General features: G+C 46.9%; 1 pseudogene; it reads left to right on the forward strand.

The window, feature by feature from the left end:
* The window catches only part of LOC147113655 (uncharacterized), a 106,590-nt pseudogene extending 88,339 nt beyond the window's left edge, over positions 1 to 18,251 (forward strand).
* Positions 18,252 to 19,056: the final 805 nt, after the last annotated feature.

A 19,056-nucleotide genomic window follows, 5' to 3' on the forward strand; every position in this document is an offset into this window, starting at 1 on the left:
CTTTGCACGCGCTCAGCTGCGCGCGCAGATCCTGACATCATTTCATCGTGCAACGCCCTTTGTGCGCCCCAAACCGGAAATTCAGTGGCGCCAGCCTATTGCGCGCCTGGCGCCCCTAGCGACTGGTAGAGGGGAACGGTTTCCAGTCGCTGCGGGGCGCAGGGGGCGCTAATTAAAGGGCACTCCTCCTGCAGTAGAAATGGCAGCCATTTTGCAACACTCCTTCTTATGAGAGACGGATCTTTGCAGAGAGACTAAGGTAGAGAGCTTTCTCGGTTTGGCTCAACACTCGCACAGGTACTTGTGGCTTCAGGCCACAGCTTTGCACTTGTCTTTAACTTCAGAGCCATAGCATTGACTGGAACCATATAATGGGGGCTGCAATGGGTGCAAACGTTGGCCTTCTCCATTGCATTCAAAGGGCTCAGAGACGCCGTGAGAGAGTGGCAGTCATGGCCAGAGGGAGAAGGGGCAACAGGCGTCAGCTAAGGAGGCCTTACCCACCCAGGGTATACCGCCAGCAGTTCCCATATCTGAACATGTCTGACGAGCAGTGTGTTCGGAGGCTGCGATTCCGAAGGGCGGTGGTCACTGAGATCTGCCACCTGCTTCGCGGAGATCTGCAGCCACAGCTGAGGAGCAGGACGTCTCTGTCGGTGGCAGTGAAGGTGACGGTGTCTCTCAACTTCTATGCCACCGGCTCCTTCCAATCCGCTGCTGGGGACATTTCCAACATCTCCCAGTTTGCCGTACATTGCTGCATCCGCCAGGTGACCAATGCCCTTTTCAGAAGGAGACGTCAGTTCATCTCCTTCTCCATGGCCCTTGTCAAGCAGCAACAGCGTGCAATGGGCTTTGCAGCATTAGCGGGCTTCCCCATGGTGCAGGGCGCCATTGACTGCAAGCATGTGGCTTTGCGGGCACCTCTAGAGCATGCCGAGGATTACCGCAACCGGAAGGGCTACCATTCGCTCAACGTGCAGTTGGTGTGTGACCACAGGCAGATCATCCTAGCTGTCAATGCCCGCTTTCCAGGCAGCAGCCACGATGCCTTCATCTGCGCCAGACTTCTGTGGCAGACATGTTCCAGGCCCAGCCTCACCCACGAGGATGGCTTCTCGGGGACAAAGGCTATCCTTTGTGCACCTGGCTGATGACCCCGCTCCATGCGCCCAGCACCCCTGCTGAAGAGGGATACAATGACAGCCATCAAGCAACCAGGAACTTCATTGAGCAAACAATCGGCGTCCTGAAGCAACGGTTCCACTGTCTGGATCGTTCCGGAGGAGCCTACAGTACTCGCCTGAGCGAGTCTCCCATTTCGTGGTCGTGTGCTGCATGCTGCACAACCTGGCTATCCGCAGGACTCAGCCACTGCCACCAGACATTGGAGGACCACCAGAGGAGGAGGAGGAGGAGGACCAGCACAGGAGGGAGCAGAAAGTGCAAGGGCCGCCCGTCGGCGGCTTATTGAACGTCGGTTCCAGGCCCCCTCTCAGGGAATGGCGGCACAAGATGAATGTAGCCGCTCCACAAGCCCTCAGCCAAGCAGGGCAACCAGGACTTCCAAAAGAAAGCATGGACAGTGCGATTTAAGAACATTTATTACTTTGATACCTCTGTGCCCTTCCCACATAACAAACTAATGGAGAGAAGCCCCCCCCCCAAAAACACAAATCGAGCAGTCTCGGCCTTTCAAAAACACAAATACACCAGTCTCGGCCTTTCAAAAAAACAAATCCACCCTCCCCCTTTAAGAGCTCACCGGCGCCAGAGTGTCTGCCGTCAATCAGCAACTCGCCGCACCTGCGCTGCGCCCGCCCTCGGGGGTTTCGCCCCGGGCCGCCGGCTTAGCGCCTAATGATAGTCGTGCATCGCCTGTTTTAGCGCAGCAGCAACCTCTTGGGGCGATGCCACTGAATATCGGCGAAGGTGGCGCGAATTTGCGCCGGGCGCAAACTTTAGCAGCCGCCCGGCTGTAGCACCCCAAACGTGGCTATACTGAATTTCTAGGCCATACTGTTTATATATATAGATTCTATGTGTGAGAAAGAGCTTCCTGCTTTCAGTCCTAAATTTTCCTTTTACTATTTTGAACCTGAGCTCCCTTATGCTACATTACCTTTTCCACACCATTCACTATCTTCTTTACCTCAACTCGATCGCCTCTCAGATGACTCCTTTGAAGGCCTGGTTTCTCCAGTCTTTCCTCAAAACTCAGACCCTCTAACACTAGGGATCAGCCCTGTGGTTGTCCGCTGCCCTGCCTCCAGAGCTTGAATGTTTCCCTTGTTTCTCAGTAACCAGGAACTCAAAATGTGGTCTAACCAGACACTACATGGTTTGTTAAGGTAAACAACCAGCCATGGCTTCTGATTTACCACTAAGTCCTGTGGCTCAATGGTTGGGCCATTGTTTGTTCACAACACCCATCTGCCCTCTTATACTCATTTTGAATTTAAATTCTTTAACTTGTTTCCATTAATCTGCTCTCACGGGGTTTAGTTTGTCCTGATTTAACCAATAGAGTCCAATATGTTGGCCAACTTCCACCATGCTTGGTCACTGGGTGCAAAAGACTCAAGAGTAATTCTGTGTGGAACATTAACCGGACTGCTGAAATCATTTGCTGCTGTTCACAGTAAGAATTGGCAGATTTGTGGAGGCTGGGTCATTGAGTATATTTAAGGTGGAGATAGACAGATTTTTGAATGGTAAGGGAGTCAAGGGTTATGGGGAGTGGGCGGGGAAGTAGAGTTGAGGCCAAGGTCAGATAAGCCATGATCTCACAGCGCCTCACAGCACCAGGGACCCGGGTTCAAATCCAGCCTCGGGTGACTGTCTGTGTGGAGTTTGCACATTCTCCCCGTGTTTGCGTGGGTTTCCTCCCACAGTCCAAAGATGTGCGGGTTAGGTTGATTGGCCATGATAAAATTGGCCCTTAGTGTTAGGGGGGATTAAATACGTGGGGTTACAGGGTTACGGGGATAGGGCTTGGGTGGGATGGCTGTCGGTGTAGGGACCGGGTGCTAGGGTTTGGATGATCAGCCATGATCTCGTTGAATGGCGGAGCAGGCTCGAAGGGCCGAATGGCCTACTCCTGCTCCTATCTTCTATGTTTCTATGTTTCTATGTTTATTGAATGGCGGAGCAGGCTGGAGGGGCCAAATTACCTACTCCTGCTCCTACGTCTTATGTATGTTCTTATGTATTTCCTTATCGAATGCAACAAAGAGGGCCGCACTATAATGGCAGAGTTGAGGCACAGAATGCCTGACAAAAATTCTACACTGCCGCTGTTTTTTTAAATGACAAAACTTTTTATTTTTAAATGTTATTCTAAATAAAAGAAATGAATATAATGAGTGCGGGCATAACAGTAATCCTTTCAGTATATATCCTGTTAGCCAAAATATTAATTTACCTGGTAATCTCATTTCATTTTCACTGTAACGCAAGATTTTGCTTCAAAACAGTCAAATTAAATAATATTAGACGGGCCTATTACAAATTTTGTGACAGTGAGTTAACAGCTAGCATCTTCAACTGAGAATAAATTTGTAGATTATCAGAAAATGTGACTGTCTGAACTGGATACATGCCGAGATTTGGCAGGGTTTTTCTGATCCACACAGCCAACTTATGGTGTCAAGATCATACCTAAGGGAGCCCAGAGAGACCTTCACTCTAGATCAATAGAAGCAATGTAACCATTGACAAATGCCACACTTCAGCATCATAAAATGTGAAGGCAAAACCCTCTTGAGGGGAATGTCAGGCTCGTGTGGCTCCAAAGGTGCCACAGTGTAAAGGGAAAGGATGCCTGAGGCCTATCATGAAATGCAGCGGCACTAACTGTCGTGCTGAACGTGATATAAATTGTTTTAAAAGGCTTTCCCTCAGAAGTAAACTGAAATGATTCCCAGTTTCAAATCTGACGCATTGGCTGTTTACTGATAAAATTGTTTTCATTTAAAGAAGCACAGGGAGTAATTTTCGACCGCCCGTTATAAAACCTGCCCGATTTTTCACCCTGTCGATTTGAATGGAACAGGCACCCGGTAGGTTCTACAACAAGTGGGTGATCCGCTTCACCAGGTTAGTGCCCAGGTGACGAAGTTGAAAATTATCACCGCCTCCCCCTCTCCTCCCCCCTCCTCCCCCCCTCCTCCCCTCTCTCCCCCCCTCCTCCCAGCCCCGCCTTCCCCCTCTCCCCCTCTCTGCTCCTCCTCCCCCCCTCCTCCCCCCTCTCCCCCCTCCTCCCAGCCCCGCCTTCCCCCTCTCCCCCTCTCTGCTCCTCCTCCCCTCTCCTCTCCCCTCTCCTCTCCCCCTCCCCGTCTCCCCCCGCCTCCCCCAATACCCCTCCCGCCTCTCCCCCCTCCCCCTCTCTCCTCCCCCTCCCCCCTCCTCCCCCTCCTCTCCCCTCCCCCTCCCCTCTCCCCCTCCCTCCTCTCCCCTCCTCTCTCTCACTCCCCTCCCCCTCTCCCCCTCCCTCCCTCTCTCCTCCTCCCCCTCCCTCCCTCCTCCTACCCCCCTCCTCACCTCCCCCCTCCCCCTCCCTCCTCCCCCTCTCCTCCCCCCTCCCTCCCCGTCCCCCCTCCCCTACCCCCTCTCCCCCCACCCCCTCTCCTCCCCCCTTCCCCCACTCCCCCCACCCCCCCGCTGTTGGGAAACTGTAGTGCACTCAGTGGAGACCAGCTAAGTAATGTAAATAGATTTCAAAAGTGTTCTACACAGTGCTCCCTTGGCCCTAAGCTCTGGAATTCCCTCCCTAAGGCTCTCCGCCTCTCTACCTCTCTCTCCTCCTTTAAGACGCTCCTTAAAATCTACCTCTTGTCACCTGTCCTAATATCTCCTTATGTGACTCAGTTTTGTTTCATAACGCTCCTGCGATGCGCCTTGGGACATTTTACTACATTGAAGCCACTATACAAATGCAAGTTGTTGTTGATTAAACTGCAGGCTTAAACATTGACTTTGTTGAAAATGATCAGGATATGAACTTCATTCAAATGCAAATACACTTCAATCTTAAATGTAATCAAACTATGAAACTTATCAATATATTTTGATCTTACCACAAACATGACGTAAATTATGCCTGTGACCTATAAAAAAATAGTTTAATACAATCTAGTACTTACCCATTAAAACAAGTTAAAAATTTTACCGGAGATACCTTAATGTGAGGCCTTTTAACGGACAAAAAGGTCTCCCAAAATAGCTGGGTGATTTTATCCAGTTAGTAGCTGAGTGATACAGAATGGGAGGATTCCGGGTTAAGTCACCAGCCCGTGCTGAGTTACCTGCACTCAGCTCGAGCTGCAGTAAGAGTACTACAATTAGCTTCACTGCCTCCCGAGTTAGGTGGGGGAAACCAGGCAGGGTTTTATCCACTTCTATCACTATCCCAATTACCCTGCCAAAAGTGGGCGTCAGGTGAGGACAGGACCGGTCTCAGATATGATCGCCCCTTTCATTGAAAAGCTTCCTGGCATTGTCTGTCAAGGCTGAGCAAGTGGGAACTGTACCTTAGCAAGGAGTCAGGAGGGGAGGGGAGGGGAGGGGATGGAAACTATCAAGGGGGCAGATGGGCAGAACAGTGGCAAATGGAATTTAACCCTGAAAAGTGTGAGGTGATGCATTTTGGGAGGACTAACAAGGCAAGGGAATACACAAATGAATGGTAGGATCCTAGGAAGGACAGAGGATCAGAGGGACCTTGGTGTGCATGTACATAGATCCCTGAAGGCAGCAGGACAGGTAGATAAGGTGGTTGAAGAGGCATATGGGACACTTGCCTTCATTAGCCGAGGCATAGAATATAAATGCAGGGAGGTTATGATGGAGCTGTACAAAACGCTAGTTAGGCCACAGCTGGAATACTGTGTGCAGTTCTGGTCGCCACATTACAGGAAGGATGTGATTCCACTGGAGAGGGTGCAGAGGAGATTCACCAGGATATTACCTGGGCTGGAGCGCTTCAGCTATAAAGAGAGACTGGACAGGCTGGGGTTGTTTTCCTTGGAGCAGAGAAAGCTGAGGGGGGGCCTGATTGAGATGTACAAAATTATGAGGGGCATAGATAGGGTAGATAGAAAGGATCTTTTCCCCTTAGTAGAGGGGTCAATAACCAGGGGGCATAGTTTCAAGATAAGGGGCAGGAGGTTTAGAGGGGATTTGAGGAAAAACGTTTCTTACCCAGTGGGTGGTTGGAATCTGGAACTCACTGCCTGAAAGGGTGGTAGAGGCAGGAACCCTCACAACATTCAAAAAGCATTTAGATGAGCACTTGAAACACCATAGCATACAAGGCTATGGAGCAAGTGCTGGAAAATGGGATTAGAATAGATAGGGCTTGATGGCCGCAAACCAGTATAGATACCAATAGAGGGACGTCAATGGTGACAGTAGGATATATGAAAAAACAAGTGAAAAACATTTAAATCTTTACTGAGATTAAAATTCAGTCTTGAAATGTACATCAATGTTTTCATTTAACTGGCCTCCTGAATCACACTTTAATTTTTCATCAACAAGCTACCTGTTGTTTTCTATTGATCAATTCCCATTAAATGCTTTCAGAGGTTTTTTCAGTGGGTTTTGATCTAAAGCACAGCTCGCTAACTTGATCAGAAAGGAAGTCTCCACAGATCTTCATCCTGCTCTGCAGCAGCCGTCCTGGAGGCTAAACCCACCTGGGGGGAGGACAGTAATGAGGACGTCAACCATCAAAGATCAACCGCCCAAGAATCTGTGTCCTCATTGTGCAGATTGGGGGGCAGGAGCAGCCTTCACCCTTCATCCTACCTCCAATAGCCAAAGTGTCGACGACAGCCACCCAGGGGGCACGTCAATCACAAGGAACAAATGGTAAATCTTTTAAACCACCAGCACTATCCCAGAGACTCAGTGGTGCATTGACAATTGTAGAATGAGTGTTTGGTAAGCCGTCCAAGGGATTTATTTTCTACCTTCCTGTAAAATTTAGATTTTTGCTGTTTTATTTGGTGAATTAACCAACATCTTTGGAGTAGAGTTTTAACAACCCCGCCTCCCCCGTCACCTGGTGGAAACTGGGCGGGGGACAGTTAAAATATAGGTAGTGACTTACCTCCTGTGGTCCCACTGCCTTCCTGTGGCTCCCAATATTAACCTGCACTTTTGAGCACGCGAGCAGCTTTTTGGGATAATTGGCAAAAGAACCAAGGGGGACATGATGGAAGATTTTTTTTACGCGGTCAGCAGTTATGATCTGGAATGCACTGCCTGAAAGGGTGGTGGAAGCAGACTTAATAGTAACTTACATCAGGGAATTGGATATATAGTTGAAAAGTAAACATTTGGAGGGCCATGGGGAAAGAGCTCAGGCAGGTAAGTTTTTTAATTTCATTTGAAGATTCCTTGTGGGCCAGGAGGAGCACGAGTTCCCCTCCGGACTTCATAAGGAAATCTTGTGCCTTCCTTGTCCCCGCACCCCACCCCCCGCTGCCTCACCATTACCTGACCATGGGGGACTGTTCACATGGGTCGCGGACATTGGCCACCTGCCGCACAAATTCCTGCTCCCGCCCACGGGCCAGGAAGTGGATCTGGCCATGTTCAGGCGGGACTCTGACTAAATTTAAGGAAATTATGCCTAGCTCTGAAATCACGCACCCCTGCACCAACACCCCCCGCCCCCCCCCGCCCCAACACTCTCCCCGCCCGGTCCCCGTTAAAATCGGGCCTAGTTCTACCATTCCATATGACAGAACACATCTGCCTAAACTGGACCGACAACTATAACTGGGAATCATGTACATTGCGGGAATCTATAATTAACCAAATAATATGCTTGGGCTTTGACTCTTGCTGTTTATCGTACTGCAATGTTTTCTGAGTCTAGATGTTAGTATATTATTCTGTCTGCTATTTTAATGCAGGTTATTATTTCAAACAGATTAACACCTCCGCTAAAAGAGGAACGTCATTCGGACACTTCAACCATGTGGTTGCTAATGTCACAAACAGTGGGGGAGCTTTCCAGGCCACACACTGGGCAGAAACAGGAGGTAGTGAATAGAGTGACTCACCGCCCTGTTCCCGCCAACGCTACCTTCCCAAGGGGCTACCGCTGGGCGGCAGTAGCACCCGCCCAAGCCAGGTGGTAGGCCCTTTAAATATGCAAATCAGGGTCCTATGATGTATGCAGGACCCCAATTGCCATTTTAGTACTCAACTGGGTGGAGCCTGCACCTGTTCCACCCAGATTCATCTGGTGGTCCAACTGAAGTAGAGCCCAGAAGGTCAACTTTTAACTTATTTTTGTGGGTTCAGTAGGAGCTGGAGTGCATAACCATGGCCGCTGCTTGCCCCTCCCCCGAGAGCGTCCATTCTCCCTCCAGACCTACCTATTTCTGGGTTTGGAGGTCAATGGGACCATCTGATATTGTGGTGGCCTGGAGCCTGTGCACTGGCCCTATGTTAGTAAGGCCCAGTCATTGAAATGGACCAAGCCTCCCCACTAGCACTAGCTGGCTGCCTGAAAAAGGTACAGTGGGACAATCTACCCTAGTAGTATCTAGGCTTTTGTCCCAAAATGAGTCACTGACATAGTAATAGTATAGTATACTACTGCTAAAGGCATTATATCTGAATGGGCGAAGCATTCGCAACAAAATAGATGAATTAATAGCGCAGATAGAAATTAACAGGTTTGATCTAATAGCCATAACGGAGACGTAGTTGCAAAGTGGCCAAGGTTGGGAACTAAATATTCTACATAACTTTTAGAAGGGATAGGCAAAATGGAAAAGGAGGAGGGGTAGCTCTGGTAATAGAGATAAATAAATGGGATAAAGACAGTAGCGAGAAAGGATCTTAGCTCCAAAAATCAATAAGTAGAATCAGTTTGGGTGGAGCTAGGAAACAGCAAGGGGCAGAAAACATTGGTGGGAGTTGTTTATAGGCCCCCATACAGTAGTTGTAGTGTAAGGCAGAGTATAAATCAGGAAATTAGAAGCGCATCCAACAAGGGTAATACAGTAATCTAGTGGATGTGGTATATTTGGATTTTCAGAAGGCACTCAATAAAGTGCCACACAAGAGGTTATTAAACAAAATTAGGGCTCATGGGATTGGGGGTAATATACAAGTATTGAGGATTGGCTAACGGACATAAGAGTAGGAATAAACGGGTCATTTTCGGGTTGGCAGGCTATAACTAGTGGGGTACCGCAAGGTACAGTGCTTGGGCCTCAGCTATTCACAATCTACATCAATGATTTGGATGAGGGGACAAAATGTGATATATCCAAGTTTGCTGATGATACAAAGCTGGGTGGGAATGTAAGTTGTGAGGAGGATGCAAGGAGGCTTCAAGGGGATATTGACAGGCTAAGTGAGTGGGCAAGAACATGGCAAATGGAATATAATGTGAAGTTATCCACTTCGGTAGGAAAAATTGAAAAGCAGAGTATTTTTTAAATGGTGAGAGATTGGGAAATGTTGGTGTTCAGAGGGGCCTGGGAGCCCTTGTACACGAATCACTGAAAGTTAACATGCAGGTACAGCAAGCAATTCAGAAAGCAAATAATATGTTGGCTTTTATTACAAGAGGATTTAAGTATAAGAGTAAAGACGTCTTGCTGCAATTATATAGGGCCCTGGTGAGACCATACCTGGAGTACTGTGTACAGTTTTGATCTCCTTACCTAAGGGAAGATATACTTGCCATAGAGGGAGTGCAACGAAGGTTCACCAGACTGGTTCCTGGGATGAGGGGATTGTCCTATGAGGAGAGATTGAGTAGACTAGGACTATATTCTCCAGAGTTTAGAAGAATGAGAGGTGATCTCATTGAAAGATACAAAATTCTTACATGGCTTTACAGGGTAGATGCAGGGAGGATGTTTCCCCTGGCTGGGGAGTCTAGAACCAGGGGTCACCATCTCAGAATAAGGGGTCAGCCATTTAGGACTGAGATGAGGAGAAATTTCTTTATTCAGAGGGTGGTGAATCTTTGGAATTCTCTACTCCAGAGGGCTGTGGAGGCTCAGTCATTGGGTATATTCAAGATAGAGATCGATAGATTTTTGAATATTAAGGGAATCAAGGGATATGGAGATAGTGCAGGAAAGTGGAGTTGAGGTAGAAGATCAGCCATGATCTCATTGAATGGCAGAGCAGGCTCGAGGGGCCAAATGGCCTACTCCTGCTCTTATTTCTTATGTTCTTATGTTCTTATAAAAATAGCTCCTCATTACAGTAACTGCCACACAGCCTTGCAACCTGCTTCACAAGATACTTTCCTGCACTGCTTTGACCTCGTGCACTTTGCTACCTTGTGCTTTTGCAGTCAGGATATACTGCTCTGGAACCCACATGGTAAGGTAGCCCATTCAATTTTAAAAAATAAAAATTAAACACAAGAGAACTATTGCTTGGTGTTAAGGGATAGCTGGAAGTCTGAACCAGTTGGGAGCAGGAATCTCTTTACCTACAACTTCACAGAGAGCAGCAGCTTTGAAATAGAATGACTAGAAGTGTGTCACCTGTGAAGGAATAAGCAATATAACCTATTCAGAAAAATACGCCATTCTATGAAAGAATTCTGGCCTTATTACAACATGACAAACTGGGTCTGGAAATCTAGAAACCTAATGATGAAAAAGCTGTGATGGCATTCTGGCTATTGAGATAAGATAAGTTGTTGACACTGAATCAATAACCTTATTGAAACAGAAGGTTAAAAGCTCCTGAAGTCTGAACCTTTGGGAACAAGACAATAGATACCCGGTACAAGGTGTTCTAATTTACACATCGTAAAGGAGCACATAAAAGTAACAAACATCAGCCTTCATAAAAATTATACCAAGTAAAGCGCACCTGCTGTTATGCCATTTTTTATGATAAATTTAGAACACCTAGAGAAGAGACATAGGCCCAGAAATTCCATTCGCAGGCCTCCCGTGGGCAGTGCGCAGGGCCCACGTATCCCAGAGGTGCAGGTGGTTCACAGCGTCGCTGGGACCACGTGGGCCATGGGGAGCCAATCAGAGAAGGGAATCTCCATTCATAGATTTGACAGGAAGACCTGTTAAATATATGAATAGAGATCACCCCCAAAACATAGAAAAACTTCAAATACATTTTTTTAAAACAACACATTTTTAAAATGACTATAAATTACATAAATTAACTTTTAAATAAAAATTTAAATTTTTGAAAAAATAACTAAAGTTTTTAATGGGGCTAAAAATAAACTTACCTTTCTTTAAAGTATTTTTAAATGATATATCAGTGGGGAAAATTTTTTTTAAACTTTTTTCAACTCTTATCCTGGTAAAAGCAGGCCTTGCTTTTACCAGGCGCAAGAATTGTAAGTGTTTTCTGTGGGCGGAGGGTCTCCAAAAAACAGAACTCTCCACCCGCAGAGGCCCTGCTCCAGTGCAGCCGGAGGATCGGTCAAGAGCTTTCTTGACAGACCGGAAATGCCGGTTTCCAGTGCATGCACATGCATGCCTGAAACCGACATTTCCAATGTCCCTACGGGTGAGTACACAGTGTGTACCCACCCGTAGGGATCGGAATTTCTGCCCCATTAATGTTCTGTACTGCTACCAGCTGAGGTGACTGTAAGAACTGCACAGGTCAGCAGAAAAATGACTAGAGATAATTAGCTTACATCAGCAGAAAACCTTAAAGGAAATACCAATGGAAAAGGGTATAAATATTGAACTCTCAAATGGGATAATAGACTCGCTTAAAGGGGCAAAGCGATTCTTGGCTTCAGAACTAGCTCTGTAAGTCTCCAACTCCTTGTACCTCGGGGATCAAGGTATTGTATTTGATTTTGCTGGATATCCTGAATAAACTTTAAGAACTGTAAAACTGTAGTGAAGTTAAGATTTGAGAGTAAGGATCTCTGATAAGATTGTAAAGCTTTCTCTTTTTGGAACTGTTAATGTTGCGATTGACTCACCAACTTTAAATTATATGTCAGTTCTTTAATAAATCTATATATTTTTAGAATTGCCTCACATAATACTTCTGTATCAAACTCGCAAACTCAATCTCTGTACACTCTTTGGTGAGGAGTTGCACAATTCTGGGGGAGTTTTCCAGACCCTCATAATATCCAGAACGTTACAGTCTAACGAAACTTATTAAAAATGCTATCTGGAGGATGGTAACATTTTCAGGTTGTTCCTTTCCTTTAGGGAGAGATGGTCCGGACCTTTAGACCCAATTAAGCGTCTTTAGGATTCAGCTACCTCAAACTTTAGTTGAAAGTGAACGTCTGAGGAATACGCCTGATCAGGGGTAGCCCTAAAGGGACTAGGACTAGTAATTATCCTTTCATTTGGCACCCAATGTGTGTGTTAACGAGTTGATACAGAACCCTATACTTATATTTATATCTATATCCATCTTGTAGATTGTTAAGTATAGAAGGAGTGTTTTACTGACAGTGGTACTAAGACCCAGATTTAAGTCTCTAGAGATGACAAGTCCCTGATCAGGCCTTGTAGAACTTAAATCAGAACTCCCTCAATATACCATTGAGGTCTAGAAATGAGACCCATTCCATTGTCATCTCTCTTCAAATGAATGAATCAATACTAACTATTTCCACCGTCTCCCTAGGGAGTCTGTTCCATAGATTGACCACTCACTCATGGAAATATTGGGCCCGATAATAACCCAGAGGTGTGTCTGAGCGGGGGTGGAGAGGTGGGTGCAATAGTGGGCGCCAAACCCAGAAGACGTTTCGGCACATCGGAATGTCCGATTTCAGCATGGCTACCTAATTATAATTTTACTTGCGGGTTTTGCATCTCCAGCTGCGCAACAGTAGGTATGATGCGCACCCGCATGACGCAATCTCAACTCGACTATTTAAAGGGCCAATTCAAAAACAGAATTTGGAGAAAGTTCGGAATCTGTGCAAAGAAGCGGCAAAGTTTAAAGATGGACTCATGACAGTCAAGGGTTGCACCTCGGTTTAACAAGGCATCACCTGATGTATTACGGGGGGCAGTGAGGAGCTGGAAAGAGATCATCTTCCCGGCAATGGGAGGAAGAAACCTGCTGCTGTCACTAAGGAGGTGCAGTTAGAGGTGCCTGAGGACGTCAGCAGCAGGAGCATTGTAGCCCATTCCTGGATCCAATGTAGGAAGTGCTTTAATGACCTAACCAGGTCAGGAAAGATGAGGACAGCTGCAAATTCACCTACATCCTGTACTGCACAATACACCACCTCTCACTCTGTCTTGTCAAGCGTACTCCATCACATCACTCCTCACACTCAATTAAGTTTCAAGAGTGCCAATCCTTCTCTTTCTATGCGCTTCCTCACAGGTAAAAAGCGGGATGAGGTCCTAAAAGCGGAATATAGGGAGTTAGGAGATAAATTAAAAAACAGGACCTCAAAGGTAGTAATCTCAGGATTGCTACCAGTGCCACGTGCTAGTCAGAGTAGAAATAGAAGGATACTTCAGATGAATACGTGGCTAGAGGAATGGTGCCAGGGGGAGGGATTCAAGTTCCTGGGACATTGGAACCGGTTATGGGGGAGGTGGGACCAGTTCAAACCGGACGGTTTGCACCTGGGCAGGGCTGGAACTGATGTCCTAGGGGGAGTGTTTGCTAGTGTTGTGGGGGAGGGTTTCAACTAAAATGGCAGGGGGTTGGGAACCTGAGCAGGGAGACAGAGGAAAGGGAAACAAGGATAAAAGCAAAAGATAGGAAGGAGAAAAACAAAAGTGGCAGTCAGAGAAATCAACAGTTCAAATCAAACATGGCCACAGTAAATAATAATTCTAATAGGTCTAAGAGCGTTAAAAAAACAAGCCTGAAGGCTTTGTGTCTTAATGCGAGGAGCATTTGTAATAAGGTGGATGAATTGGCTGCGCAAATAGAAGAAAACAAATACGATTTGGTTGGGATTACGGAAACGTAGCTCAAGGAAGGCCAGGACTGGGAACTCAACATCCAGGGGTATTCGATATTCAGGAAAGATAGGCAAAAAGGAAAGGGAGGTGGGGCAGCATTACTGGTTAAAGAAGGGATTAACACAATTGTAATGAAGGATATTAGCTCTGATGAGGTGGAATCTGTATGGGTAGAATTGAGATATATTAAGGGGAAAAAAACGTTAGTGGGAGTGGTTTATAGACCTCCAAACAGTAAGGCGGAGGTTGGGGATGGCATTAAAAGGGAAATTAAAGAAGCGTGCAATAAGGGCACAGCAGTCATCATGGGTGACTTTAATCTACATATAGATTGGGCCAACCAAATTAGTAACAATACTGTGGAGGAGGAATTCCTGGAGTGTTTACGGGATGGTTTCCTGGACCAATATGTCGAGGAACCAACCAGAGATCAGGCCATCTTAGGCTGGGTATTATGTAACGAGAAAGGATTAATTAGCAATCTTGTTGTACGAGGCCCCTTGGGTCGGGGCGATCATAATATGGTCGAATTCTTCATTAAGATGGAGAATGAAGTAGTTGACTCGGAGACTAGGGTCCTGAATTTAAATAAAGGAAACTACGATGGTCTGAGGAGCGAGTTGGGTAGGATTGATTGGGGAATGGCACTCAAAGGGTTGACGGTGGATAGGCAATGGCAAACATTCAAAGACCAAATGGATGAACTACAAAATTTGTTCATCCATGTTTGGCATAAAAATAAAACAAAAAAGGTGACCCAACCATGGCTAACAAGGGAAATTATGGATAGCATAAGGTCCAAGGAGACGACATATAAATTGGCCAGAAAAAGCAATAATCCTGAGGATTGGGAGCAGTTTAGGATTCAACAAAGGAGGACAAAGGGATTAATTAAGAAAGGGAAAATAGAATGTGAGAGTAAGCTTGCAGGGAACATAAAAAACTGACTGTAAAAGCTTTTATAGATATGTGAAGAGAAAAAGATTGGTGAAGTCAAGCGTCGGTCCCTTGCAGTCAGAATCGGGGGAATTTATAATGGGGAACAAAGAAATGGCTGACCAACTAAATACATATTTTGGTTCTGTCTTCACAAAGGAGGACACAAATAACCTCCCAGAGATGCCGGGGAACATAGGGTTTGATGAAAGGGTGGAACTGAAAGAAATCAGTATTTGTAGGGAAATGGTGTTCGGAAAATTGATGGGACTGAAGGCCGATAAATCCCCAGGGCCTGATAATCTACATCCCAGGGTACTTAAGGAAGTGACCCTAGAAATAGTAGATGCATTGCTGGTCATCTTCCAGAACTCGATAGACTCTGGAACAGTACCCATGGATTGGCGGGTAGCTAATGTTACCCCACTATTCAAAAAAGGTGGCAGAGAAAAGGCGGGGAATTATAGATCAGTAAGCTTGACATCGGTAGTGGGGAAAATGCTAGAGTCCATTATAAAAGATGTAATAGCAGAGCACTTGGAAAGCAGTGACTGGATCGGACAAAGTCAACATGGATTTACAAAAGGTAAATCATGCTTGACTAATCTACTGGAATTTTTTGAGGGTGTAACTGGTAAAATAGATAAGGGAGAACCAGTGGATGTGGTGCATTTGGACTTTCAGAAGGCTTTCGATAAGGTCCCGCATAAGAGATTAGCGTGCAAAATTAAGGCACATGGGATTGGGGGCAAGGTATTGACTTGGATAGAGAACTGGTTGGTGGACAGAAAGCAAAGAGTTGGAATAAACGGGTCGTTTTCCGAGTGGCAGGCAGTGACTAGTGGGGTACCGCAAGGATCGGTCCTAGGACCCCAGCTGTTCACAATATATATTAATGATCTGGACGAGGGAATTGGATGTAATATCTCCAAATTTGCAGACGACACAAAGCTGGGTGGGAGGGTATGCTGTGAGGAGGATGTCGTGAAACTCCAGTACGATTTGGACAGGTTAGGTGATTGGGCAGAAACATGGCAAATGCACTATAATGTGGATAAATGTGAGGTTATCCACTTTGGTGGCAAAAACAGGAAGGCAGATTATTATTTGAATGGCAATAGATTGGGAGAAGGGGAAGTGCAAAGAGACCTGGGTGTTCCTGTGCACCAGTCGCTGAAGGTAAGCATGCAGGTGCAGCAGGCGGTTAAGAAGGCAAATGGTATATTGGCCTTCGTAGCAAGAGGGTTCGAGTACAAGAACAAGGATGTCTTGCTGCAGTTGTACAGGGCCTTGGTGAGACCACACCTTGAGTATTGTGTGCAGTTTTGGTCGCCTTACCTGAGGAAGGACGTTCTTGCCATGGAAGGAGTGCAGCGAAGATTCACCAGGCTGATACCTGGGATGGCAGGAATGACGTATGAGGAGAGATTGTGTCAATTGGGCTTATACTCACTGGAGTTTAGAAGATTGAGAGGGGATCTCATCGAAACCTATAAAATTCTGTCAGGCCTGGACTGACTAGATGCAGGAAGGATGTTTCTGATGGCCGGGGAGTCCAGAACCAGGGGTCATAATCTAAGGATAAGGGGTAAGCCATTTAGGACTGAAATGAGGAGGAATTTCTTCACCCAGAGAGTGGTGAACCTGTGGAATTCTCTGCCACAGAGGGCGGTGGAGGCCAGTTCATTAAGTATATTCAAGAAAGAGTTGGATATATTTCTTAAGGCTAAAGGGATCAAGGGATATGGGGAGAAGGCAGGGACAGGGTACTGAATTTGGATGATCAGCCATGATCTCATTGAATGGCGGAGCAGGCTCGAGGGGCCGAATGGCCTACTCCTGCTCCTATATCTATGTTTCTATGTTTCTATCCCCTTTTATCCATCCCCCACTGCCACTCAGCCCAATCCTTATGCAATGTGATGCCTCTGCCTGATAGTCACCCTCACCGAATGCACAGCATCCATCGGGTGAACACATGCCTTACAGACACTCATAGGTCTGTTCTGTACCCCATTGCAGAACAAGAGAACACGGAACACAAGGGAGAAGGAGAAGACCGGAGGTGGTCGTCCACAGATTGTGCAGCTGACAGCTGCAGAGGAAGAGGCGATGGAGATTGGGACATCCCTGCGTCCCTGATCACCGGAGGTGGAGAGACTGGGATTTCACAGCTGACTGCTGCAATAATTACATACCTCTGACCCACATCTCATACAAGACTCAGTCATGGTGACTTGATTTCAGCAACGAGTGAAAAATGTTAAGCGTAATTATACTGAGTGGCAACATTGTTACATTGCCAGTACTAAATCATTATCCTTTTCTTTTCTCCTCCAGGGCCTTCATGCGTAGAGCAGCAATCTGTCTACTTTCCTAATGACGACTCCTCAGAAGGCCACGTTCCTTCTGAGGGTGCACCATCACAAGATGTACCGCCATGCACCAGTGCAAATACTCGCACTTCGGTGGATCCTGTTAGACAGATAGTTGGGTTTCCAGCTGCTGACACACGGATCACAAGTGAGCACGAGCAGATAGTGACGGCAGGGACAGCTGTGGAGAGTCCGCGTTGGAGGGTGCAGCCCTCTCCAAGTTCTGCTCAGCTGGACACAGGTGCTGAACCCCATGGGCCAACAATGAAAAGGAAAATCATTGAGGGGCAGCAGCAAATTTGTGAGGTGCTGGCAGACATGCCACGCACATTCTCCACAATAACAGAGAGGATGGAGGAGTTCAGCTCAAGCATGAGTGGGTCGATGTCGGAGGCCATGCAAGAATGTCTGCCATGGAGAGAGTCGCTGCCTCTGTGGAACTTCAATCATGGCTCTCAAATGGGTCCATGCAGGCCATGACCATGGCTCTGCAGACTTTGGATGCCAACTTGTCTGCTGCCTTAAACAGGACAACAGATACTTTATCCGTGGCCTTACAATGCATCACTGATCTTCACCAAGCTGGTCTGCAGCAGAGTGGTAGGAGTGATGTGGCGCTGGCCCAGGAGAGGGATGATGGCGAATGAGGACATGAAAGTGGGAACTACACTCAACGTGCTCTCATGTCTCACCCATTGCCTCCCCCCCTCCAACCCCACCGCGCCCCCCCCCCCCCAGCCTGTACCCGACATGCTGCTGAGTCTGCCTATGGCTGAGTCTGCCCCTGCACAGGTGCAGGTGGAGCAGTCTTTGGCGGGGCCCTCCCGGGCTCTAACACCTCGAGGTCGTCAGCCAAGAGCATCTCAGCAGTCAGGGCAGTGATCTGGGCAGCCTGCCTCTGCCTCTGCTTGAAACCACAGGAGTTGCACCACGTAGAAGCAGTAGGAAAAAAGAAGAAAAAAACATTGTAATTCACCAAGGGTATGCACATGGGTGTTTGTGAAAATGTTATGTTATTAAGTTTCCTTTTTTTATAGTGCCACATAAAATTTAATGATGTGCACCAATTCCCCGTGTTGCCCATTCTTGTGTCCCGAGTGGCAACTCGCCCTTTCAGTTGCTTGGTGATAAATGTGAAGATATGAATTGACGGGACCAATTTTGAGGATGTGCTTTGTGTGAGTGGGGGCGGTGGGGGGGGCGGGAAGAGTGGGTGAGGAATGTGATCGTTACTTTGGTCCAGTGTGAGTGAATAATTGAACCTTCGAGCTATAAGGGCATCCCTGGCATCCCGAACAGCAATGAGAACAGCAATTAGTTGGAAGGCAGGAGAGATCAAATGCCTTGCACCACCAGCCCTTTTGTCATGTAATCACTCCTGCCTTCACCCTCTCACAGACCTTTCCCTTGTATTCTTTCCTCCCCTCCCCTCCCCTCCCCTCTTTCCCTGCCTCTGCACTTGCTTAAAACTCGTTACAGCTCTAACTTTTTCCAGTTCTAATGAAAGGTCATCGACCTGGAAACATTAACTCTGTTTCTCTCTCCACAGATGCTGCCTGACCTGCTGAGCATTTCCAGCATTTTCTGTTTTTATTTCAGATTTCCACCATCCGCAGTATTTTGCTTTTGTATTAGTGTAAAACGGGTGATCGCAAGTCGGCAGCCCATTCTACATCTCTCCCGTTTTTATTTTCCATTGACTCGGTTTCCAACCTGTACATCCCGTGCAATGAGGCTGGATGCCAGGAGTGCAGCCTCCCTGAATTTGCCACGTGTAATCTTGTACTTCAGTCAAGTCATGCCGAAAG

This window comes from Somniosus microcephalus, chromosome 8, assembly GCF_052327205.1.
Source record: "Somniosus microcephalus isolate GS21.2 chromosome 8, FLI_Smic_1.0, whole genome shotgun sequence".
Taxonomy (NCBI): domain Eukaryota; kingdom Metazoa; phylum Chordata; class Chondrichthyes; order Squaliformes; family Somniosidae; genus Somniosus; species Somniosus microcephalus.